Source organism: Anomalospiza imberbis, chromosome 13 (genome assembly GCF_031753505.1).
Source record: "Anomalospiza imberbis isolate Cuckoo-Finch-1a 21T00152 chromosome 13, ASM3175350v1, whole genome shotgun sequence".
NCBI lineage: Eukaryota > Metazoa > Chordata > Aves > Passeriformes > Viduidae > Anomalospiza > Anomalospiza imberbis.
The window spans coordinates 12,591,160-12,618,657 of NC_089693.1; the positions used below are offsets into that span (position 1 = coordinate 12,591,160).

Sequence of the window (27,498 nt, forward strand, 5' to 3'; positions counted from 1 at the left end):
TGTTTGGTTTCAAACACAGTCCTCTTAGCATCTCCCCCATCCTTGAGGCCATCTGTATGGGTCAGCCTTCTCCTTTTGTTTTTCTCCCAGAAGTGATAGAGCAGGTCCCAGAAAAATGACAAGGTGGCTTTTACCAAATATTAATTGTAAGACTTCTCAGGTACCAAGATGCTTTTAGCTCAAGAGGTAAAATGAGGAGTTTCAAACATCTAAATCCTCGCATTTCTGCTAATTCTGTAAAACTTCTGCCATAGTTTTATATTTTACACTGATGGTAACTATTTCCTCAAGACCCCATATGTCCACAACAAAAGCCCTTTTTCTTGCAGCTGAAGTAGTAACAGAATGCCTAGACAAGGTCTATTTGTTATGTATAAACCAGATGACTCAGGTTTGCCTTTCAAGTCTGACTTGTGCAGTCTTAGTCAAACCTGCAGGCCACAGAGTGCTTCTCAATACCAGCCAGTGCTAGACATGTGCCAAACAAATTCAGAGCTAATAGGTCACAGAAAGAGGGTAAATTAGAGGTATCTAAAGAGCTGGGAGTTTGTCAATGTTAACTTTATCCTTGCAATGATGTTCAGAGCCAAAAATCAAACCAAGCCTTTCTCTGTTTCCAGAGGCAGAGTTCCGCCTGTTTCCAGGGTCTTCCTCACCCCTTCAAACCACATTTTTGCATATACTTCTTGTATCCCTTGTCATTTGTCAAAAACATTAATAGGATTCAGAGCCTGTAAGCTTTTCTTAATCATCACTCGTGTTAATCTGCACACTTCCTAATTCTTCATCTGTTAGCTTTAAACATCTGATGCAGTCTAAGTAAATCTCCACCATCTTCATTTGTAAAACCAGATGCAAAACAGTTAATAACTCTGCTGTTTAATATCTTATCCCTTAATCTGTGCTATAGCATCAACCCCTAAGAAGATCAGGTTTTTTAGTATTTGTCTCCTGACTTTACAGCAAACAAGAACTCTAGCAACAGGTGAAATGCCTTGCTTTAATTACACTCCTTTGCTTCTGAATTCCTGAGCCTTTACTTTTCATAAGAAACATCCAAGAATATAAAATGAAGAAACCAAAGCAGGAGAAGGGTACTGCAGCCAGGGTTGTGGCAACACAGTCCCATTTCCTATATTTCCACTACATTCTCTGGATTCTTAAATATTTTCTGTCATCAATTGTCTCACTCTTTTTCATCATGGAGCTGCACACTCCAGTCCAGGAGGATTCAATTATATGAACCCAATCAGGGGTGAGCACCCACAGCACCCAACAGATCTCTTACCTGTGTCTCAGCCACTCTCCTCAGACAGCCCAGCGGGCACTGCACACCACTCCGGCTTTCAAGTGTCCTTATGCAGTCTGTCATGGAAAGGCATATGATGCCTTTTATCCAGCCTCCTTTGTCAGTACAGCTCCTTGAAGTATTTCTTTTTCTGTCCCAGAGTCATTATGGTCACTAAGCTCATAAGCTGCACAGAGAGAACTCTGCTGGGAGAATGGAGGAGACAAGAGGCTGCTGCTCACTTCAGTCATGATGGCCTCGGAGTCAGATGAAGAGCCTCAGCTGTGGTGCAGCCCCATGGCCTGGCAGAAACAGCCAGGAAAAGCTGGGCTTATGCAGCTCTCCTTAGCAAAACCTTTGTCTTCTTCATGCCAGGGCACAGCAGCCACCCCTCACTCTGGGACCCACCAAGGCCAGCCCCACACAGCTGCAGCAGCCCTGCTGTGTGATGTGGCTGCATGCACAAACCATTCCTCCAGAGCACAAGTGTGGCAGCAGCTCTCTGGCCACAAAGAGCAACACACAACAATCCCAGGCACTATCCTGGGGAAGGCTGTGAGAAGATCAAATAAAAGAATGAGAGACAATTATCTTCACTTGCTGCACCTGTTGTTGCGAACATGTGGAACGTGTTATGGAGATTTGTTATGGAGATTTGTTTACCAAAGGGTGATTTCTTAATTGGCCGAAGGTGATGGTGTTTAGATTGAAGGATCAATTGGAGCCACCTGTATTGTCACTGTCTGTAAGGGGATGAGTTTCTTTATAAGTATAGTATAATAAAGTGATTGATCAGTCTTCTGAGAATCATGGAGTCAATGCTAATTATTACCTGGCTGGGGGCCTGCGGTGACACACAAGCTCTAAGCAAGTAGAAGAGAGTATTAGTATTGTCTGAAATTGTCAAGAAACATGAAGATTCTTGAGATGACAAGTAGTCTAATAGAGATATACACACATATTTCCACAGAAAAATGTCATCAATTCCTGACACAGGAAGGGAAATATTAATACCATTAGTAAAAAATAGCTTCTCAGAGTTATTATAGACACAGAAGTGACCTAGCAAATTTTTTCCCAATTGAAAAGTGTTGTCAGTCTGATCTCATATATCATGATACATCATTTTTGCACTGATGTATCTGCATAAAACCTCATTTTATGGAGAAGTAGAGCACTCAATTCATCAAATCACAAACAGTTGATCAGTCTTAACAATGGCAATCATACAACCAAATAGCCAGAAATTCAACACCCTCAAGCAAGCTAAGACCAACCCATGAGTAAGATGTATTACTTACATAAGTGCTTTCTCTCAGTGTGAACTATTTTCTTTTACTAGCTTTAGCCGTGATTTCCTGTTTTTCACATCTGTGGAAGATTTTATAGAGTATTTAATGAAACCAGAAGCAGTAAAACTGCTGTCCAATGCCCACACTTATCCTGGGTGGGGAGGGAGGTTTTGATGAACCTGGAATGATGGGAGGAGGCTGTGACTACTCCTTCACAGCAGTCCTTCCTGACTTTAGATTCTGGTCACAAGCAGCCCCTCAAGGATGCCAGCAAGGGGTATTTTGCTTGCTCTTACTGAACGTCCATTATTTTCTTGTGACCACAGTGATAAAGCTGTGATCACTGTCATCATGGTATAATTACAAATGATATGACACTTGCTATGGGATGCCTAGTATTTGTAGAAGTAAAAAAAAGGGGCGTTTTTGAGATGACCAGATAGGCTAAAACAAGTCAGGTATTTTTTTCTTTCCTTGCAACTTCAATAGAAATAGAGCCATTGGGATTCAAAATCTAAATTTTGTCATGTGTCATCCTGAATGAGTAAAGGTCATGTTCAGTAACAAAGGTCAATGTGATCAAGTGGCCACCTGGGTAGATAAGCAGCTGTGGTCAAGGACCATAGCCACAGTGCAAACATGAGTGTAAACCTTGAGGTTTGGGAAAATGGCTGGGCAGTTTCAAGACTGTGTCCATCCACAGTCAGAAAATGCCATAACCTGCTAAGTTCAGCCAGTCTACAGAGGAGTGGTACCTGCTGAGATATGAGGAGCATCTTTTACACATATCTGACTTCCAGACAAAGCCAAGTGTCGTGGCAAACTACATGTTGCACCTAACAAATTCCCAGTCACAGTTTCCCAGTTATGGATTTAGATAGAAAATTCAACAAGCCAAGTGGAGGGAGAGGTAATTCTCTCTCAGGATTGGTAGCAGGACAGGAGGTGACTGGATTTATGAATGTCAGGAATCCGAAAGCAATTTCTTTTCATATGCAGTAAACCAGACAGGAAAAATCCCCCAGGGAACAAAGCAAGCAGGAGTGTACTCCTCACATTGAGTGATGAGGAGTCTACAACACCTTGGAAAGCAAAACAGGCATGCCACCTCCTGATCATCACTCAGTCTCAAAATACACTGCGTCAGACAGGCGAGAGACAGACAGGCACAATGGTCACTAACAGAGAAAGGGAAAGAAGAGCTTATCACAGCAAGGGCACAGCAAAGAACTTCACAGGTTCTGTTTGAGACCAGTGTGCATATAATCCCACCCAGCTTCCATCCAGCTATTTGTGAAACAGAGGCTTTCTTAGCTTAAACAGTGATTTCTCAGAAAGTTTTTGATAGGACAAGCTCTCCAAAGGAAGTAAACAGAAAAGAGAAGATATGAAGAAGCAAGGATTCATGCCAAACTCTATTAAAGGAGCTGAATGAAAGCTGGACAAAGCTTTGTCAACTAAAGCAATAATTCCTACCCTTCATTACTCCTGTATTATCTAAGAATTACTACATTGTAACTTGAAGTAGGAAAAAGGAACTCCCCATGCTCTATAGGTTTATTAACTCCCAGTCCTCAGGAGTAAGTTGTGACAGAGCAAGCGTTCACATCAAGGCTTGCTTAGCTCTCAGGAAATGGCTTCTTCTCAAGATTGTGTTTCTAGTGCCAGCAAAGGAAGCAAACCTGATACTTCTTGTATCAGGTACCTTATCTTCCTGTCTCCCTCTGCTTTGCAGCCTTCTTTGGGAGTTTGCAATTCTCATGTAATCATATCAGTTGCACAGTAGCTTGCATTGTGTACAGCAGGGAGAGATTCAAACTTTTCACAGTGCTGGCCATCTCTTGGTGAAACTACCTCTCTGAGTCAGAACCCCTGACCATGGGATATTTGCTGCTGCTGAGATGCTCTTCTCCTCACGACTAGATCTATGACAAAGGTGAGACAGATCCTTGGATTGTATAGTCAGTAATGTGAAAGAAGCCTTAGATGCAGGAGTTTATGGATTAGTTTTTATGCAGAGATCATACCTCTGCAGTAACACGTGCAAGGTGTTTAATAATAACATGTGTAACTCCAGTGTAAAAAACATAGGAAAGGGATGAGGTATACCTTCCCCTCCATGAGGTATATCTTCCACCTACACTCCATTTAACATTTTCCAAACACATTCAAAGGGGCCTAGTACTCCTGTTTATACATGGTTCCCCACTTTAATATTTGTCACTTGACTATTCACAGTGGGGATTTTGATACAAATAGCGATGCTAAACAACACATGTGTTTTAAATAGAGACATGCTCCCAACAGAGTTGCAGCTAGGAAACTGCAGAGAGCATGCTAACTGAATTTTTATAAGCACATATCTCAGCTCAAGAAAAACACAAGGTCAGTTATCTACTGTTTCTGAATATCTTCAGTCTTCAAGTTAGCCACTAACTGTTCAGATCACAAATACAGTGTCAGCATCTGCATGCACCAGAGCTCTTTCTCTCCTTGTGAATCAGACTTCAGCACATTGTTTGTCAGCCAACTATATTTTTTCACATGAAAGCAAACTAAACATTCTAACAAAAATATTATTTCTTCCAACTATATGTGAAGCATTTAAAGAATTTATAATAATTATGGCAAATGAATTGGAAAAAAAATTGGTTTTGTAAAAATGAAAATTCTAAAACCCCTTAAAGCCAATTGCTTCAGTTTAGACCAAAATAGTAATCTTCACCATGCAGAAAAATGTCAAAAGCCTCTAAATATCTTGAATAAAATCTGCTTCCTCATTTTGACCGAAAAATGCCATGTTCAAACCAGTATAACTTTTTCATCCCAATCGCTGCTTTGTTGTCTCCAATCTGCAGTGATATAATGATCAGAGTAGTAGCTCAGGCCTGGGCCTTGCCTAATAGGAACTGCCAAATATGCCAAATAGTAGCAATTACCTGATGGCTTTGCGATGTGAACCATTGCCCATTAGGGACTCATCTTTGACAACCAAACTGATTTAACTTAGAATCTGAGGATGAATTATACAGAGCTTCCAAACACAAAGGTCTCTGCTGTTAACACAGTTTAATTGCTGCTATAAACATAAATACAGTTTTAAAATTACATTTTCTTATGGTTGACATATAGGATGCAAAATATCTCGACTATCATGTTTATTGGCTTAAACTTGCAAAAAACCCCAAATTATATTTAATGTTAAGATTTTTTTTTTTATATTTACTATTTAATGGAAAAAAATTAACTGGGCAAGATATTTACTTCTTTATTAAATGTGTTATTTATCTGACTATCTCCCCATTGCAGAACTGAACATCCCAGCACTCAGCCATGGACTGCTAGGATGATGTTCCTCACAGAATGCACCCTGGGTTTTCTAGTTGTCGCATATGTTTAATTTAATTACAATTAATGAGTTACAATTTACCCTAAGGGAAAACTAGCTTTTGTTGACAAAGAGGTGTTTAGTAAATGGCATTCAAATTCTTGACCTAGACCTCAAATTAACAGGCTGCCCATTAAGAATGCATGAGTAGCTTTAAAGACTGCATTTATCTGTCATGGTCCTTTAAGTCCTCTGTGACGTCCTAAAAAAAAGCCAATCGTAACTGTGCAGTACTACTAAAAAAGATTCAAACTTTACTTTTCATGGGACTTTTTTCACTGCAGAACACTATTGAGTTCTACTGGATTACAGTCCATAAAGACACCACAATGAATCAAGTTCTTACTTTTAAATCCTGCTCTGTTTCTATTGCTGCACATCTAAATACTGATGCCACTTTCCTTCATGCAAGAAATAAAATACAATGACTCCAGTGAAGCAAATTATCAGCCACACTCTTGCCTATTACCTAAGTAGTGGGGACTTGCACTGATGTGTTTTGAAGAGGAAGTGTGGCCTCAAGTGCAATAAAAAGGTGGGTTAAATTTCACAGCTAAGTTAAGCAAACAATTAAAATTACATATCCTCAGAGATTCTCATTCTAACTGCTGTGCCACAAAACTGTTTTAAAATTTATTTTTTAAGATGTTAACTGGGTATAAAAGTTAAGAATACCAATTTCAAATGAAAAATGAATTTTTTTTTCATGGCATTTCAGTAATCTATGTGGTCAAATAACATTGTTCAAGAGTCTTTATGTGATACAGTAAAAGATACAGTCTAGTTCAGCTTACATTTAGCTAAACAATGTCTGTTTCATTCATGTATTATTTTCTTATTTCAGGGTGAAACAATATGTAGGATCACATTCAATCTAAAGAAATCACACATAGATGAAGGTACCCTAAAACTGTGTGGATAACTTTGCAAAATCCTTTCAATTAAAGTGTAGTAAACACTAGATTAAGGCACAAAAATGTAGACTTATGAGATTTAACAGTGACTGCAAAATCAGTGCAAAATGGCTGCCTATGTGCCTTTGGTGTTTTTTTCTGCCCTAGACTGCCTAAGGCTGTCATATAACATTAAATTTCTCAGAAGCATGTGTTCCTGATTTTTTTAAAAAATAGTTTATTAAGTCATGCTATTAAGTGGATTCTTAGAGCCATAACTTCTGACACATTTGTCCTTCATTTCATCCCCTTCTGCTCATTCAAACACACTAAATCATTAACACAACACAAACACGTATGTAGACTCAAGCTGCTAATGTGCTATGGGAAATTACTATTTCAGTGTTGCTGAATTTGACAAAAATTTGCCTGAATTTCCCTGGAAGAATATTCCATACCCTAATGGTGTGGTTTTCTGTTATTTGATTATTGGGAAACAAGAAAATTAAATATTGTCATGAGTAAGGTTTCCAGGGAACAGCCATGGAGCATTATCAGCACAATTGGGAAGTGCCCCTTCATTAGAATGCTACAGAACTGCCATGAGAACAGTTCCTCCTTGGACAAATTGAGAAAGGCTTTGCATTTTGTTTCAGCTCTTTCAGAGGATTCAAGTTTATTGGGTGCTGGTACTTGTGTGGGAGCTGGCAAGGACAGGTGTGTGCACAGGTGAGGGCAGGAGGAATTATCAGGTGTGTGCTGACCTCATCTCTCTCCGAGTGGGGTTCTGGATGCACACAAATCATCTGGACAGAGATTATCACAGAGGCCTGGCCATCTGGATCACGGGAATTTCTGCAATTCACTGGCAGTAGATGTATACACAACAAAATCAGCTTGATTTTGCCAGGTATAAAGTTGATCCTAAATTTTCAGAAAAGAAAAAAAAGTCTTGGGAAGCAAACGGATCTTTTCACTATTAGTGAAATTCCTTTCAACCTGAATAATTTCAAAGGTTTTACAATTTAGAAAGTTAGCATGCAACTCAGATATATTCAAGTCCAATTTTCCAAAGAATTAAAGCTGAGATGCTTTTATATCAGGTATATGTATCAGCATATTGTATTTTTGGCCCAATATTTATTCATAAGTATCCATATTTTTCCTTTATTTTGAAATTACTGTAAGTTAACAGTATTAACTCTAACTTAGTTTTTGGTGGTAAAAATCAGGACAATGATGGATGAAAGTAAGAATCCAGACACTTGAAAAAGATGGCAAAGTATAAATCATTAAGAGTAGAGTACAGATCTTCTACCAATATGTAGACCTTCAAGTATTCTCTTATTCCTGTGTGAATGGAAAGTAATAATAATGCAGGAAAATTAACTGAAAAGAGACAGACAAAAAACTAGAGCAATTTGTGATGTACAGCATGCAGGACTTTATGTTCATCAAACTCCTATACCTGATATGTCACATCTTTCCCACATTTTTTAACTGAAAATTACCTCATTTTTCATTGGCTTGTTAAAGTACACCATCTCATTTGGATATTGCAGGGTATTTGGTAAGAGAGATCTAGGGAACAAAATTCCATCAGTTCACCCCTATTTCCTACATAGTCTTGCTTAGAGCACTACAGATTAAAAAGGAAGTTCAGGAATTGATCCGTGTGAATTTACCAATCTGTGAGAGTGCATTGTGTTTTAAGCTTACACACGTACAAAGCTGCTGTCTGTATTGGGGAACCATTCTGAGAAAGCTCAGGTTAACTGTTCTCTCAAGATATCCACTAAAAATCTCTAAGTGTCTGAATAGGAGCCCTTTGCTATTTAGATAGTGAGAGATAAGATTTCTTCTTTAAATATTAGCTGTCAAACTGTGTTATGTCTTATTATGTTTCATCAGATTGGCATTCAGCATGATGAGGTTTAACAGCAAATGCTGATAACGCACAAATAGTGTAACGTAACTTAGGAATAAAATTAAAGGGCAGAAGACTATTTTCAGCTCAGACACCTGCTTATCCATGCTTCGAGAGAGAACACAATTCAACCACAATAGGAAATTTAATTCATGTTCACAAAACTGGAAAGTTCTTCGTTCTCAGCAGCCAGCTTATTTTGAACAGCACCCATAAAGACTATATTGAGGTTTGTGAATATTTTCAATCACCACAGTATTTGCACAGTATTTTCAAGATGTGTATGTTCTGTAGTTCCCAGAAAAAATACTGCCACCTGAGATGGATTCTTTGGGTTATGTGTTTTGGGTGCGTACATAAGGGATGTGTTCCGTGTCCAGTACAAGTAACAGTTTGAGAAGAAGCCAAGAGAAGTTTCTGAACAGTTAAAACAGCCTACACAATCTCACTTTTATTCTTCATTCTATGCCCCACAGATCATACATCTATACATCCTTTTCATCAAGAAGGAAGGTTAGCAGTCCACAGACATAACCTTTGAAAGTGAAAGAGACAGACTGCTGATTTTAATGTTACTCAAGTTTGTAGGCAAAGTCTTGTCCTAAACCTTGTTCCAGAGTTGTAAGAACTCAGCTGGACCTCAATTGTTACTATACTACTTCCATGCTAAATTTTATTTTCCTCTAGTTTTGACTGCTAATTTATTAATGTCAGATATTTTTTTATTGCCCTCCCTTTCTCCCCTAAACCTCAATTACAGGTTGCATTCCAAAAGATGAATATTTGTGTGTGGTTGGGAATTAAAACGCTGACCTTCGGTATACTTTTTTTCCCTCAGTGTTTTTCCGACTATCTGCTCTGTACCTGACAAATGAGGCAGTGAGGACCCTCCATATTCTGTTTGGGGTCTATTGGCTGAGGAACTCTTGGTCATCCTACCTGCCTGACGTCTAGGATCATGATGAATTGTCTCCAACTCCAGCCTCAGATTGTTTTTTAACATTTAATTTAGTTTCTTCCTGTGCTTGGATGAACATGGCCATGTTATGGATTTCTGCTCTAATGTACACCAGCAGGTTGGAAGAACAAGCCTCAGCAAGCTGTGGAAATAAGAGAGGCTGGATCAATAGTCAAGGTCACGACCCTGGCTCTGATTCTGTACACTGTCCTGAGATTTTCTCCCCTTAAAAGCCTCTGACTGCTCTAATGTGGATCCAAGTGCATATTGAAAGAGAAATTCTTAAAAATCAACCCCCCAAAAGCATAGGTGTAGCAGGATCCTCTTGCCTTGTGTCTTAGAGCTGACAAGGAGTGTGTCTCTCTGAATTTGGTCTAAAATAATGTCTCCTTTTAAATAACTTCCCACACAATCATTTTGATAAAGAGATAGGTCATTGCAAATTTTGTCATCTGGTACTGTAAAACCATGCATTTATTCATTAATTCACGGAGTGATTCTGATCCTACTAGAAACAATTTCAGATGGGTATTAATGATAATGTGACATTTCAATTCAGATGCATAATTGTTATATAAAATAAAGAGCAAAAAATACTAATTTCACAAATATACCTGACTCGTACCAAGTAGAAAATGATGGCATAAAGAATTGTGATAAAGGACCAAAGATGCTAAGTCATTTGTTGAGCCTGCCTTTGTGCTGCAGATAGAGCTTTGAGTCTTCAAATATACAACTGTAATGCAGCAAGGCACATTTCTGAATGGTAGTAATTTTCCACTGCAGGATATAGTCATGCTGAGATTTAGTGCTTAAGAAAAAAAGAGAGAGAGAGAAAGAAAGATAGAAAGAAAAAAAAAAGATTGCAAAGGCATTTAATGTATCACAACAGCACCCCCCCCCCCCCAATTATTGATACAGATAAATTGTCATATCTGTTAAAACCCAGCCCACAATGATGGGCAGCCAATACAATAAACAATTCAGCCTCCAGTAGAGATGAGCAAAAGAATTTCTCATCTACAGAAGAAACCTTTTTGTTGCTTCTGCAAAAGAGTGAAAAGAATTACATTTCAGTTGGCCCCTGTTGCTGAATTTCACTTATAGCAGAAAGCTGTATATCTCTACAGAGGGGGAAGGCTGAAGGTCAGTCAAGAAATTCAGCTTGTGGCATCACACTGCCCTGGTCTGAATCTGATCCACATGCTCAGCAGCAGGGTGACTGCAACCAATATTCCAAAAAATACCAAAAATAAAGAAGAAAGCATTGCTTACAAAGGTTTCCTATCATTGCTGAAAATTGTTTACATGTAAACTTGGCATCCTAATCAAGGGAACAGGAATTCATAATGATTCACATAGTAAAAATCAGGAGTTTGCTCATGTGAGAAAGAGGAAGATAAGTGAGCTTTATGAATTGGCACAGGAAGGTTGTCCAGAGGTATTTAGGTGTCTCATGGGATTTTCAGTCAATGTAAATTAGATGTGTAATGGTTTTGAAAAATCACATTCCCTGCCTATTCCATGTTGAAGTGCCAAATCACTTCTAATAATAGTCAGTGAGGCCTGTTACCCATTAAAAAGGAAAGGTAGAGGACTCTGCTTGAGCTTTAGAATTGTCTCTTTGGTTCCAACCTCCAACTATGAATTTAGGATTTTCTCTTATACTATGTTGAGGAGTAAGTAATCAGAATTGTCTCTTGAATGGGACTTTGTACCTACATCCCTGATGGTGGGACCACCAGTCTGTGCTCCTTAAGCAATAATTTAGCATTTTACTTGCCCCTGTTGATCCATCTCTATCTGCAGTATATAGTATAAGTATGCAGTAATATTTCACCAGATCTCATGTTACAGGATTATGAGATATATCTGGATGAGGTGACTGAGGCGAAACACGGAGAAATCTATTAAAAATCATGAAAGAAATAAAGCCTTATTCTTATAAAAGGTACCAAATTCTGCACTATTTAAAACAGATAAGAAAGAGTATAGAATGTGCAATATTCTTGTAGGGTACAAAGACAGCTATAACATTGTTAGTGCCATGGAGTTCAAGTTTCTCCTCCACTGTGTCCCAGTTACACTGCTCCATCAGCAGACAGGGCTTAGTAACCTCACAGATATGATAAGAACTCATTTACATGGATTTTATACGGATATGCAATGCAAGCTCTGCACTGGACCTGTGTCACAGGTGAAGCACCCTGCTGCAGCAAAGGACGCCTGTGGAAGAGATCTGGAATAAACTTTGTTCCAGTTCTTCAAATGTTTTCTGAGGTGTTCTTGATTCTTACCTTCCCACCATTGTTCAGGGCAGCTCTTGTCTGCCTCATGATTTGTTTCTCATTTGCCAATGTATCTTTTTTCCCTGATTCACTTGGCTGCTATGAGAAATATGTTTTGGTAATATTATCCCATACTGGCAAACTGCCCACTAGGAAATACATCTAGAACAACTGAGCATAAAATAGGAACAGTTTTGTTCCTTGATTCTGACTTGGATGATCTATATTTTAGTAAGTCTCAAATCTTCATAAGCAACCCTGTTGGGTGGGTCTTAGAGTATTGCATATTCTGTGTTTGATTTTGAGGACTTAATTTTTTACCATTCTTGAAAACATGAAAATATCTGCAGATGTTAGTGAGGCAGCATCATCCGTGTCTCCTTGTGGGATTCTCAAATTATCACCATCAGGTGATAAATTATCAGGTGTGGATTTGATCCTTAAGAAGTAGCATTTTTGATGATGGAAAAAGTATCAGAGAGAAAAAAGTAGGATCTAACAAATTGTAAATATGTAGAGATTCAGGGAAATATAAAGGAAAGGAAAAGAAAGGACAAATAACTCTAGTCTCATAGAAACGATCAATGATTAGAGAATGCAGATTCCCTAAGGAAAATAACAGACAAATGTTAAGGATGGCAATGGCAAATATTTTTACCTTCCTTTACAGACATAGTATAGAATGTGCACTCAGGTATTGTAAAGCAGCACTTTCACAAGTATTTTTTGCATGAGGATGTATCAAAATGGTTTTTATTTTTCCAGAATGTCAGTTTCTTACCCTTTCAATTCAGACTTTTTTTTTTTTCAATGCATTTTGTCCCACTTTGACTATGAATACCAGTTATTTATATCTCAGTTTTATTCAAGGAAACAATGCCTTTTGAAAAACATTTGCTACTTGAAATTTTCCTCCTGTAAGAGCTGTTGGAATTTGGTCCAACAAACTTGGAATCTAGGTGATTTAAGGTGATAAATTTGAGAATTAGGAATACGCAATAGTAGTGTTATTGTTTAATAAGGTACATTTTCATCTGCTTTTTTTCTTTAAAACCTGCCTGCTGGGTGAAACTGAGTAGGCTCTAGTGCTCCAAGGAATCCTGAAGAGTTGCACTTTAACAACTGCATTTCCTGTCTTTTTGAAAAATCTCTAAGAAATTGTTTCATGTGGAAATGCTCTGATAACGAGCCAGACACCAACTGGATCACAAACATGCTTATTGATTTGCATGCCCGAGATGGTCCAGGTTCCTTTCAGTTACTGGTGAGCTCTCTGAAGTGAACAGAATTGCTCAGATGCAACTCCTGGTAGAACTTGCCCTACTCAGTCCTGAGAACAACTGCACAATGCTACATACTGCTGCCCCAAAATGGTTTTGCATTTATACAGCAATATAAGATGCTGAGGAGCCTCCCTAGAGAAGTTCTGGGAATAGGAGCACAGGGAGTGTGTATGATGCATAACCACACACCCCTAAGGTTTCCAAGCACGTCTAGCTCCCATGTACTTTTTTTTTTTCTTGTAATTTCAGCATCCCAGCAGACACAGCTCCTCTTTGCTATCCCATTTCCCATCATCCACTCTCAGCTGTAGAGGATGATTGTCCCCAGTGTTCCATAAACCCCAATTCACAATTCCAAACACTTAACAAAGGTTTGCAAAACACAGTGCATGTAAAACATGGCTGTCAGTCTCCAAGACCAAACCAGGTATTGGCTGTCCAGGAATTTCAGTGTATTTAAGTTCCTTCTTTCGCTGAGAGTGTACAGCAAAAGGCACCAATAAAGTCACTCCTGGTATCAATGTCACCTCAGAGCCAAACTTTTTAATTCTTATACTATTTTCTGAATTAATATTAATGTCAAGAACACAAAAGTGTGTCTATTCCAGGAAGAAAAAGAAAAGCCTCATTCTAGCATCTGTTTCTGTCTCTCAAGTTCTTTTTATGCTACAGAGCTGGTTCTATCTGATGAGACATAATGTCATAATAAATCTGTCTACCTCTCACTCACTCCACTAGAAAGTAGATCTTGCTTTTTATTGTGGATATTCTTTCCACTTTTGTGGGTGACTTTTTTCCAACACTTCTAAGCAAAGTGCAGAAGTCCTTTTGTTCTCAAGATGTACTTCCCTTGACGTTAGTTCTGCCTGTGAATATCACGCACAGGGGAACTTCTGTGCTGTACCTCAATTAAAAAAAGTCAGCAGCAACCTCAGAAAATTTGCCCAATCTATTCCCTCATGTACCATCCAGAGAAAAAATGCAAAATTCCTATTATAACTAAGCCCTTCAAACATCAGCTGTGCAAAAGGCATGGCTGCCTTTTCGCTGCAATCTAATCCACTGAGGTTAAAAGTAAATATTAGAATGATGGTTTTATGATTATGGTATTAATAAAAAATACCTTCCAAGTAAAAAGGGAAGAAATACTTTTCTTGGCTTTGGGAAAATTACTGTCTCAGAAGAAGCTCTTGTGATTTTTTTTCAACATTATCCTTGTTTCATGACTTTCTGCCTTCTGTTTATGTCCCTGGTGAAACAGTCAGAACCCATGCATCTGAACCGACCTCCATCTCTCTCCTCTCTTGAGTACAGATGAAATAAGCAAAGAGATCACAAGATTAACTCTTCTGTCAAATACACATCTTCTGCTGGTTGTGAACAATATATACATAACATGCAAGGCACTTCTAAATCACTACTCTCTTTTGCTGTTCACATCATCTCAGCATCTTAAACTTTGCACTCCCGTATTCCTTAAGTGCTGAGTTCCTGCAACATTTCCCTATTTATAGGCAAAGAAAAGTCAGGAAAAAAAGCCATGTATGAGGAAATGCAGCCAAGGATAAACCATCAAGCCATGAAACGGAATAAACTCTGTCTCACTTCTATGAAAGTAAGAGAAAACTTCTTATTTACCTGACTCTGTATTTCTGTCAAAATAACAGCTATTCTTTATGTCTGTCTTCAGGTATCAGACTTAGATCAGACTCCTAGGGAAAAGAGTGTTCATGCTTTGTCTCTAGCTCCTTGTCTCCTTCACTGTAAATTCTGGAAACACAACTTTGATTGGGCACAATTCCCTGGCCACTCCACAGACCAAACTGAGATGAGGCCAATTATGGGAGTCTTTCATCTTGTAGAAGTGAGATATCAAAGAGTGTAGTTTGATAGAGGCAAAAACTTCTAGCGAGACATTATCACATGCATTACACTCACACATGGGACTATGGACATAAAAGATCAATGCAGAGAAGTACCAAAAGGTCAGTTTTCAAATTTCCTGAATATTCAAGGATTCAGCATAGATTTCTTTCTGACTATTGAACAAAAGCAATTTAAATGAAAAACTCTGCTTGTGGATTGCCAAGTCAACTTCCCAGACCTTCCATACTTGATATTGTAGAGAGTCAAAACAAAAAAAAATATAAAATGTCTGTCATATATTTAAATAATTTTCAAAAGGAAGAGTAAGTTTTAAGTAGATTTTCTCATTAGCCAATAGTTTCTGTATTTTCCCTGAAGTGGTAATTTAATAAACACAACTACAGGACTTTTTAAGGGTTAAAGTGATCCTCTTTAAAAAAAATAACAACAAACAAACAAAAATACCAAAACCCCAAACAAAATCCCAAAAAAACAAAAATAAAGAAATAAAATAAACCCCAAAACCTCAAAAAAAAACCCACCAAACAATAGAAAAAATCCTTCTTTAAGGGAGGAAAAAAAAAGCTTATTTACTTTTTTGGGGGTCTACTGTGAATATACTCTCTTAGGAAATGCCCATTTTTGTAATTTTAGTTATATAAATAATTCCCAAATTTTTTCCCTGATTTTTCAAACTCACGCAAGAAAATTACGCAGTCATACACAGAAACAGTCTTTACCTAGAGTAATGTTTGAAAAGGAGAAGCCTGACTGAAACCTAAAGAGAGAGCCCTAAATTTTCACTGAGAAAACAAACAGTTGTGTCCAGGAAGAATCTGTAGATTTGCAGAACTTAAAGCAACTTCAGTCTTTCCAAAAGCTGCTTTTTGCCTCCTTTCTCTCTCCTTTTCTCACCCAGAAACACACACACACACAAAGCAGACAGGGAGATGTTTGTGAAAACTGCAGTTTCCGCAATCAAAAGTACAACATTTACTATGGCTTTTATCAAAGATTTCAATTCCCTCATCTTAAGGAAAATGACCCTTTTATTTTGTTGTGGACATAAAATTATGGCTCAGGGAAAATTGGAAGCATTTCTGTTGAGGGAAATCAATTTTCTCACTGCCATATATGATCAACATGTCACAGCCATCACCTAGATAATAATAGTAAAGTACAAGTAAAATGGCTGGTAATACTGGCTTCAGGGAAAAAAAAAAAGAGCAAGATAACACCTTTTTTTCCCCCAACATGTTTTCAATAAAAAAAAAAAATATAAGAAAGAACGCAAAGGTTTTCTTGTGATCATAGCCTTTCAGAACGAGAACGTTTTTTTTTTTTTTTGTTTATTGATAGTCGGAAGTGTTGATGAATCTGATGAGAAATTTGGTCTTCCTGGAAAATAGTCAGCGCTTTGTGTAAGCTGTGCTGGCCCCTTTTCAATCAGCTTGTTAATGGGTGGCTAATGGTGAGGAGAAGTGACCAGCCTGAGATTACCCAGGAGTATGTTTATGTAGAGGCAACACTCAGAGCAGAGAAGCATCTTCTTAATTTGGATATTACAAACAAAGGAAACATCAAATTTGACCTTGCTGGGGAAATGTTAATGGCTTCTGCTCATCCTCCTTCTGCCACTTAGCATCTCTTGTGCCCCACCTTGGGAAGCTTCCCGGCAGAAGTGTGCATTAGCAGAACTCTACCCTTACAAAACACTGGCCCAGGCAAGGAAAAAAACATTACAAGTGATTAAATGGTCTTTTGATGTTCACTTCAACAGATATAACAGGTCACCACAGTTAAGCACAGCTTCAGTGATGCCATAATAGTATATACAAGGTAAAACAGAATTCTGTAAAAAAAACATGTAGTTTCATGTATCAGGTTGAATCTTCAATGTTGTCAAGTAAAAATCAAGAAACTACAGCTGCAAAGGTTAAGGACTGCAACACTGGAAATAGCAATACATACCAACACTAATTTTAATTAATTGAAGATATGTAAATGTGACAGAATCCTTCAAACCCTGGTGGTAATTGAGAGTAAATAATTTCTAGGGCATAAAATAATAATCATCTCTGCTCTTCCACTTCTGTTGTACCTTGAACTTCACAAAATTTAAAGAGAGATGATGCCATTCACATCATGCTTCAAGAATGGCAGTGGGCTTACAGAACAATCTGAAAAATTAGTGTAATAAGGCTTGTCTTAAGACAGAAAGGGAACAAAGAAGAAAATTAGGGCTAATCCATCTCACATAGTTTTTGTTGATGATTCTGGACTTTGCTACTGTTCCTACTGCTAAATCCTGAAAGATCATTCCTATTAACCAGTTGCTTTAACATCTGCAGCTGGATGTAACTGGTTTTTACCTTTGAAAATGGAGTAGGTTATGCATTCCTAGGAATTTATGTGTGATCCAAGAGCAAAATTAGTGACATCAGATCATCAAATGAGTTGGGGTCCTTGAAGAAAGGCATCAGCAAACTGGCCTCTTGGTGTTTAGCACCAATTAAGTGCTGTTTGGTAGAGTGCACAGGGGAATAATAAGGAGTCATTTTCCTTGGTTGTCCTTGACTCACGCCCTCAAACTACCCCCTCCAAATATGTCCGAAGTAGTATGATTATGTAGGGTGGTGTAAACTGGGATGATTATATATCAGGATATGAAAAAGAAATGACAGCACCAGATTGTAGTCACTTTAAAGTGTAGCTTTTCCTGACATACCTTTGCCAATAGTTTCTTTAAGAGAAGCATCTGTTTCCCCTCAACACAAGTGAAACTGGTGCTTTGGCTGCCAGATTCCCATGAGAATTCTTGTGAGAGGTAGTCAGAGAAAGGACCTAATTTGTGTTCTTATTAATGATAAAAGTGAGGAAGGGACTTTCTACTTGGGTTTTCAGGCAGCAAAAACATCTAATTTAAACACTCTGGTAATTATATTCTTCACTAAACTGCATAAAACAAAGCATATATTTATATTTTCTGAAGGACTTATTGTGAATTGCATGAACGTGCACTACGTCCTTGATTTGGCAAAATGTTTAAGAATAAAACTAGTGTGAGCCCTAAATACTTAAAATAAAGCATCTGCTTACTTAGGTGACTAGCGTGTGTAATAATTGATGAAGGTTAAACATTAAATTTTCCAAGTCTATCTGATCATTCTAAGAATGTGCAATGTCATGACATGCTTCAAATTTAAATACAATCTGGAAGAGTGTGTCTAAGGAGTAAAAAGTATAACTGAAATGTGCTAAAAATACAGTGAAGACCTTTCAAATCCTTTTTTAGCCTTTAATCCATTATTTAGCACTTCATTCTTTAAAAGAAACCTGCAGAGCTATATCCTCAGAAGCACAACCTTGAAACAAAGTGTTTTTAGACATGCACAGAAAGCATTAGCAGCTTTCATTGCAAAATGACACCTGTGTGCCTGTATGTCCTGATCCCTGAAGTCATACTTCACAGTATAGACTTATTCATTCAAAAACACTTCATCTGATTTATATCAAAGTACCTGCTCCTGTCTACACAGACTAAGTAAATGTCCAGCTCAGACAGCAAACATTATTGTCTTGAAATCTTTCATTCTGGTGTATTATCATACATTTATCATTTTGGTGTTTCATACCCACATACCCATAAATATTTGGTTTTGGTTGTAGGCAGACCTGAGTGTCGTGGAAAACTGACCTGCAAGCAAGTAAGAGAAAAATCTTATCTGTGGCCTTGGAGAAAGGGAGATAAAAATGAAGGGAAAGTTTGAGCAGTGTGAGCAAAACTTTTTTTAAAGGTAAATTAAGTCAATGTCCTGTAGTCAGTTATTAACTTCACATGGTTAATGCTGCAGTTTGGTCTAGGAAGGTTATCTGCTGTAACATTTCTTAACATTTTCATAATGTTATCAAGAATTAAAAAGGTAACATTTATCAAACATTCACAGTGCTTGTGAGTCAGAACAAAGAGCAGCCACACAGTTGTGTTAATGTCCAGCTGTCAGTTAGAAGCGAGTCGAAATACCTTGGAGATATTTGCTTTTGGATGATGCATTCTCTGTCATGTAAAAATGTAACTTTTCAAAGTACACATATTACTGATTAAGTTAAAGTCAGAAAATCTTATTTCCTTCTAATTACTTCTAAAGCCATATGCAAAAGATGGAGAAGGATAATCAACGGGATGATCCAGATAAAGGAGCCTTAACATGAAGAGAAATCAAAGGGCCCAATCCTCCAAATCCTTCTATGATTAGTCTTTAATCTGCAGTGAGATTGCTCATGTGAAACAGAAGTTACAGGACCAGATCTTAAGTCTCCCAACTGCATCTTCCTAAGAAAAGAGGTGGATTAAAATCCAGACCTAATGTCTCATTGTGTCTAGCAGAATCAGAGAAACAATGGCAGCAGCCACTGAGTCTACAAAGATTTGTACCATTCCAGCAGGCTTTGATTTGGACAGTTAGGACTAATCCTCAATGCTGAGAAGGGAAAATTGTGATTACAGCATTTTGTGTTAAAACCCTTGCCAATGAAGCAATTGAATCCATGCAAGTGATCAAGCCAAAGACAGACAAAAAGCTAGGACTCACAAACCTTTTCACTACAGCAGAGCATAATCTCTGATTGAAAAGCTTACTATCATTTCAAAAGAAGTGAAAGAAAAAAAAAAAAAGCTAGTTGCTCTGCCTTCTTTTTCTAACATTTCCATCAATGGCTATCATTGCTGCTAGAGTGCTGGAAGTGTCTTGGGGCTCAGGCTAAGACATTGTGTGCTGATTTACATTTTACATTAACAATTATACATGTGGAGGCTATTCCAAGAGACAGCAACATGCAAATTAGGGAATGGAGAGGCTTGAAAACATGGAACTAAACAGCCTTGACTACAAGTCAGATCTGTTTTAGGTTCACCTCCAACCATTCATTCCCCTGTTCAGGTCTGGGCAGATCCTGGCTCTTCTGTATTAACAACTTTCATCCAGACCTATTTCTAGTCAATAATAAATAATTTGGGATGAGTAAATAGGTGAATGGAATTGCTAGTTACAATCTCTAACAAATTAAAAAGCATCAAATCAATATCATGTTTCAGCAGAACTCCACACTTTCCAATTCACTCGATACTTCCTAAAATTATAATTTCACTAGTTAATCAGGGATTATTTAAATAATGTGTTAACAGTGGCTTTTTTGTCAGTGTGTCTTCCAGTATGCCCAGTAAATCCTGCATCAGGAAGTGGGAATAAAAGAGGCACCTGCTGGTGTTCCTCAGTGTGTAGGTACACACAAAGCCTGGATTCTTCACTTCTCTCCTTGGCTGCCAGCCCCTACAATGGCAGGAGCCAGCAAACAGGTTGGCTCTGCTTCTGCCTCCGTAGGACAGGGGACATGGACAAAGGGAGCAGCATAGGACAACTCCTACTACTTCTAGCTGTAGAGCTCCTTAGGACCTACAAATGTCTTGACTTCTCGGGAAGGAGAACATACTTCTGCTCTACATTTTTCTTATTTCCCAGATTTGCTACTATTTTAATGTAAAATACATCAAAATTATAGATGGCTCGTTGTCTCCTTTCAAGATGCTACCAGGGCTCCCTGATGTCCTGATTCCTCTGTGGAATATAACAGGTCTTAGAATAAACCTATTACTCAGACCTGTAGATATTACCAGTTCTGGTTCCGTTCCTGACAGGCACGACACAAAATCCCTGCTCAAAATACATTGTGGGTTTTATAGCAAAATGCAAAAATAGTAGAACAGCATTGTATATTTATTGGGTCTTCTAACTATGGAATTGAAAATATTTGCTATTTTATTTAATATTTGGTATTAATTACAACCATCTATATTTTTCTTTGAGAGGTGCTAGTCCAGGATGAGCAATCAATTCCAGGCCAAATTCTGATCCAGGTTATAACCAACGAGTACAGGATGATATTTTGATTTTAGTGACATTGCTCTAGATTTACTCTAATCTAACCAAGATCATTACCAGGCTTTCTTTAAAGACATTATTCTCTCAGATGCCTTTCCAGATTAATTGGCACAATTACATCCTTCTTTCTCTCTTCCCCCTCAGGTCAATCTGTATGTCAGAGGGCTTCAAGTTCTGTTGATTCAGAGCTGAATGAGTCCTGTAGGGAACTGAGTTTGAGTCCTGTAGGGAACCGAGTTACAAAGATCTTACTCATCTCTAAAGGTCCAAACTATTTTGGTTTTGATCCAGCAGTCACAAAAATACAGCAATCTTTCATTCACCCAGACTTCCTTTTCTTCATTTGAAAGGTAAGAGACACATCCAGGATGCAATGGGCTGTTGAAGCACTTCATGAAACCCTTACATGCACTTACTACTTCTTCAGCTTCCAGAGTAAAAAGACTATTGGCATTTACAGTCAGAAAGTAATTTTTCAATGGGAGAATTGCTAGGCCAGAGGGGATAGCTTAGTGACCTGAACATCGAGGATCAAATTAAGCCTTGGTGCAAGAGAAAGCAACTCATCTGACTTCAATGGAACTGAGCACATTTACATCAGAGGTGAATTTGTCCTGAGAGTCTGCATGGGAGCAGAGACACAAATCCCAGCCACCACAGATAAGGGAGGAGTGGATTGTCAACTCAGCAATTGAGAGAAGATTTCATATGAATGCTACCTTAAGAATGGCTACTGTGAATAGAAGTGGAATCCTTTTGTGAAAGATGTGGCACACCAAGCAATGAAGAAGGCTTGGCTTGGAAATGTTTACAAATACATGGCATATCATACAGGAAAAAAATCCCTCCCCCTTTCCTTTCAAAATTTCTCATTATTTCATTCAAATATTATTTGAAGATAGCAAGATATTTTTCAAAAATGTTTATCAAGACATCTTACCAAAATGTATTCAAACAGGGGTTTCCCTTATATAAAAAGTTATTTTAACTAGTAAAAAGCCTCAACAACAAAGTAAAATGAAATATAAAGAGACATTTATAGTTTGCTATGTGTTTACCCAAGTCTAAATAACAGCAACCAGAAAGATACTTCTGTTAACTTTTCCTGAAATTTGTGATAATAGTAGTTTTTCCTCTTCTATTTTATCATTCAAAAGCATTGGCTAAATAGCTGGCAAATTTTCATCAGAAGAGAATACTGCTAGATGTATTTCAATTGACCATCCCATGTGGACTGTGAATAATGTAAATTAAGAATCCATTAAATAAGCATTTCTGAATATCCCCCACTTTTCTACACACTTTTTCAGCTGTTGTATCCATTATGTTAAAAAATTAAATAAAATCTTCTTTTCTGCCACAAGGGAGCAATTAATACTGCTTTTTCTTTTTTTTTTTTTTCCTACTGCCCTTTGACTATATTCATTATTTCATCAAGGCTAAGTAATCAATATTTTCATTTAAAAATAAAGACAAAAATCTTTTTATTAAGAACATAAATGCCATTTTCAGACCTGCTGTATCAGATATTCTTAGGGAAAGCAGGAGAAATCAACGACAGCTCCTATTCTCTCCTCTGCTGTTTAAATTTCCAGGGGAAAAGGCTGTGGGTTAGTAGCATTCAAAGACAATGTTCCAATATTAGAAATCTCCCAACCAGAAAGTCGTATTTTGGGCTTGTGTTTCCCAGACCTCTGCAGCAGCAAAATCCCTCATTGCTCTTGGATGGCAATTACACTTTAAGCAAAAAGATATTGCAGATCATTGATTCCTGCAAATCTCTTCCCCTTTGAAGTAGCAGCACTTGCTTATGAATGAAGATACACACACTTTCACCTTGAAATCACATCAGCCTATTTTCTCCATTTAGTCCTGGAATCACATGAATTAGATGTGCCAGATTGGATACATCTCATCAGAAGAAAAGAGGTTTGGTCCTGAGAGCCTTCCTTTAAGAAGGTGACATACTTGCCTGAGGAGTCTTAGCAATATGACCAACACTATTTGTGGGAGTAAGAATTACAAACAGGAAGCTTGTCTTGGACCTGAACACCCACAGCTCCACTCAGGTGAGGAAGATCCAAGTCCTGCTGAAGCTTTGTGTCTGAATCTTTGTGTGTGCAAGGATTTTTTCAGGAGAAAGGCTTGCACAACTCCACTGTGTAAAACTATGCAGCTGATTGACAAAGAAAAAATAGTTGAATTAAGCTCTTCTTTGATTTTACAGAACATTGACTTCTGCAAATGTGACCTTAAATTCAAATTGATTTGATCTTAAATGCAGGAGATTTCATCTACCTTCCAGGGAAATATGCTCCATATGTTAAATACCAGTAAATATAGTTAAGTTCTCCATTGTCTATGAATGGAATACAGAACAGCTTTTCTGTAAAGACCAGATTCTCCCTTAGCAGCAGAAGATTTAAAAGGTCAGAACTGGTAATGATCAGCTGAAAACAAGGGCTGGCCTGAAAGCTGTTAAGAGTTTGCATTTCCAGTACGTCCTAAAGCCCAGTGCTTGACAGTCCTTATGGAAAAATTTAGGTGAAATGGCACCTTGTGGATTTTTTTTTCTTTTGTTCTGGTGATGATTGTTTCTTCTCTACCTTCTGATGGTGAACAATAAAACTTGAATCCTGTTTTTAGGAAATATCATCAAAATTCAGGTATTTCCTCTGAGAAATTGCCACAGGTTCAGTATTTAAACTGACCACTACTGCAAGAGGTAAGAAAATAACTTTTAATTAGTTAGCTCATAACTGCTTCCTGTAAGGTTTTGTAATTTTTCTTAAGGGAATTGTACTGCTTGACACCCAAAAAATATTTTTTCAACAATTTTGGCTACTTATTTGTTATGCAGCCCTCTGATATCGTTCTGGATAGCCTCTATTTTTAGCTCTTGGATCATACATCCTGGGGAAGGAGAGTGAGTCTATTCTCTATCCCAAAGATAGATTGCCCCTGAGTGCCAAAAGCTGGCAATGGAAAAAAACAAAAACAGCAGCAAAGTGCTCATGGCAGAAGGCTTGATGGAAGCTTTAGGGGACTAATTCTGATATGTTTACTTTATTTTCTTTTTAATGGGTTGTCAGCTGAGGAGAACAAACAGCTCTTCCTGCATCCAGAAGCATAAGCATTTATTGGTCCAGATAAAGCACAGAGAAGAAAAATTGTTCAGGGTGTACTATAAGTCATCACCATGTCTCTTCAGGTAAAAAGCCAAAGTATTTCTGCTGTACAGTTTTCACTGTGCTGCTCTGTGCAGCACAGACTGGAACCAGAATGTACCATGGCTATTGGAACAATGCAGAGTTGAATACTGAATACAAGCTCTGAATCTCACCCTGCAGGAGCCACTCAGGTGAAAGCATTGCTGATACCATAAACAGAAAAAGCAGGTCCCTTGGGAATGATATGTGCATACTTTCAGGAGAAGGGTGCACACTCCTATGCACATTCAGAGCCTTCCTGAAGCTGGAAGGGGTTTGGGAAAGTTTGAAGAGTCAAGGTTTGCAGTGTCCCAACTCTGACACACCTACACTGGGAAGCCCGACTCTCTTTGTGCTATTAAACTGTTAAACGTGCTGTTCCTTCCTGTGCAAAAGGAACTTGCTATATTTTCCTCTTCACAATCCATATCACCAGTAAAGCCTTGATTTTTCACACTGGCACTGGATCAAGCAAAGGATACACATGGAAATCACTTTCCTAACTTTTCAGGATACGGACCTTAGTAAAAACATAGGGGATTGTTTTTAAAATGCCTGTGAAAGAAAATCACATTGATACTGTTTAGCTGTGTTTCAGAATGTTGTCAGTAAAAGTGCAAAATTACATTTCCCCATGACCACACTGGAGGTGTCTGGTAAATGTACTGCTGAGCTGACATTCAGTGTCCTTGTAATGAATCAAGTCTATGTCTTTACAGAACCTGGGGTTTACAGCAGTGCTCTGAGTTTATAGCTGAAGGTAGTCTTAAAGATCCATGTTTCCTTTATGTATTTCAAATTGATTTGAACCATAAGCCTCTCTTTGCAAAGAATTTTCTAGAAAGTAACCCTACTAACTACCTTGTATATTCTGGACTAGGACCTCAGCTCTCTCAATAGGTTACATTACAACTGCACCTGTATTGCTGTGTAAAACTGGCCAGAGGGAAACCAGAATGGCAAATAAATCTCATTTCCCAAATGACTGTTTTTCTGGTCAGCTTTGGTGTGGTTCCCTTGAACTGGCCAGTCTTGAAACTTGTGGACACTGGTTCTTTCTATGACCACCAGTATTGTGCATGTCAATGAGTCAAACACTCTGAGCAGCCTTTAGCTATCTGATGTGTCCTTGTGGTGACAATGACATTACCCTCAAAGGTAACCCAAGGACATTCCCAGACTGAGAAAACAGGTTTTGATGGTAGTCTAAACAGATGATGGTGCCAGGCTCTCAAAAGGAGCAATGGAGATGCCAGGTGTCAGCATACAGGCAATCCAGGGAATTGCTGGAACCCTGTCAGACACAGGGACAATATGGCCAACAGGGATCAGCAAAAACTGGCTGGGTAACTCTTGAATTCCACTGTTTTAGGGATGTGAGAAAGGTAAGGTTGCCATTTTATCAGCAGCATGTCCAATAATTCCAGTCCCAGATTCTGCTCAGGCATAATCATTCATCTATATCTGTTAATGACAATTTAATTGCATATCCTTACCTCATAAATACAGAAATATTTGTGTATAGTAATATGTGCTAAAGAACACATCGAACTTCAGTTTGCCATCAATTTCAGTTTGCTATTTATATACAGCATATGGATTTCAAGTTTTCCCTTGACACTGGCATTGTTGAAACAACCACTTGATCTATTAAATTTTTTGAGTAGCTCTTTAAATTATAAATAGTGCCCAGTTGTTTATTTCAAGTGCTTTCAATACTCCAAATGTGGTTTAATTGTATTTGAAAACTGCCAAATATCAATGGAGATCAATCCCAGCCCATTGATCTGTTTATGCAGTTAAACATGTAGAATATCAGATTCAGGCTCTAACATATTTAAATACTCCTCTATTGATCAGCTGCTGCCATGATCCAGCACAGATGATGGCATAGATGATTACAGGAAACTGCCTGCTCTGGTTTGCTCAACTGATACCTCCATCTTTCAAAAGGCAGCATGGAAAAACTGACCCACAGCTCAAAACCAGAGGGTGAGTCAGATGGACACATGAGCTTGCTATATAAAAATGTTTAATATCCATGGAAAGATTTTAGCATCTTATGCAGGAAAAAAAAAACACATACTGAAAAGCAGAGTACATTAAAATCCTGCACCTTTCTGCCTTAATGGGACAAGAGATGAGTTAGGGACATCAAATAATCTTTGTTCCTTCCCAAAAGCAGACAAATACCCTCCAGGGCTGCTTGTCCAGCTACAGGATAAAGGTCTAAACTTATGATGCAGAACTGTCTTCTTTTGAACATATGGCAGAAAAATGCAGTAATGCCAGATCTTGCAATGATGGTACTTCAGTGATTTGGATGAGTATGTGATCCTGATTAGAGAGATCTACAAGCAAGGGAAAAAGACTTTGCGTCAACCCAAAACACATATGAAAAAATTTTCAAGAGCTAAGCAAAGGTCCCTTTTATTTGTTAGCTATTTTGATTATCCATGAAAAGGCCAACCAGGAAACACTGACCTGTTGTATTTGTGGTTCAGAACTAACAGGGCACAGAGAGAGTGAACGGCTAAGGACAAAGTGTTAGTTACTAATACCATGTACTGATTAGGGGCAGGTATCAGAGGAAAATCACTCTCTAGCCAGTGGTGAGGCTTCAGTGGAGCAGTCAGTTCTGTGTTGGTATCTCCCAGTCAGCAGAGGGGAAAGAACCTCACATATTCCTCAGACATCCAGAGAGCTAAATGAAAGCTGCAAAAGGCAGAGGAATACGAGGATATAGATCTTGGGAAAAGAGGAGGAGTGGGATGGATTAAAGAGCAAAATTGCTCTAAAGGATTTGCAGAGCCTTTCTAGGTAAGAAGAAGAAAGGAATCTCATTTATAGTTCCAAAAAGTGCCCCATGCATGTGACAATATTTGAGAGAGAGGAATAATGCAAGGAAGTGTCAGGAGTGTGGTCCTCCCATTCCTAAGCACAGTGCCTCAGAAAAAAACCAGCATTGCTGTGGATGAATGAGCAGAGTTCAGGCAGTTCAATAGCTCTTTCTGAGACCTGAATGCTTTATTTCTTGGGTTTCTTTTGAAATTTCAGCTAGCTGTGTAATACTACGGTGAGAGCAAAAACCAAATACATATAAATTGCTCTGTGGTGTTTCAGGTGAGTGAAATGCTTGGAATGCAACCACCCATCATTATTATTAT

At 38.2% G+C, this 27,498-nt stretch overlaps 1 long non-coding RNA gene across 4 annotated transcripts in view; it reads right to left on the minus strand.

The window, feature by feature from the left end:
• Window positions 1–27,498, minus strand: part of LOC137481965 (uncharacterized) — a 243,926-nt gene that overhangs the window by 206,889 nt on the left and 9,539 nt on the right. For 3 of the 4 annotated variants that reach the window (XR_011003805.1, XR_011003804.1, XR_011003803.1), the window contains exon 4: window positions 9,728–9,888. The exons of the other annotated variant lie outside the window; for it this stretch is intronic. This is a non-coding gene — a long non-coding RNA (uncharacterized lncRNA). The remainder of the gene's footprint in view (window positions 1–9,727; window positions 9,889–27,498) is intronic. 4 annotated transcript variants of the gene reach the window in all.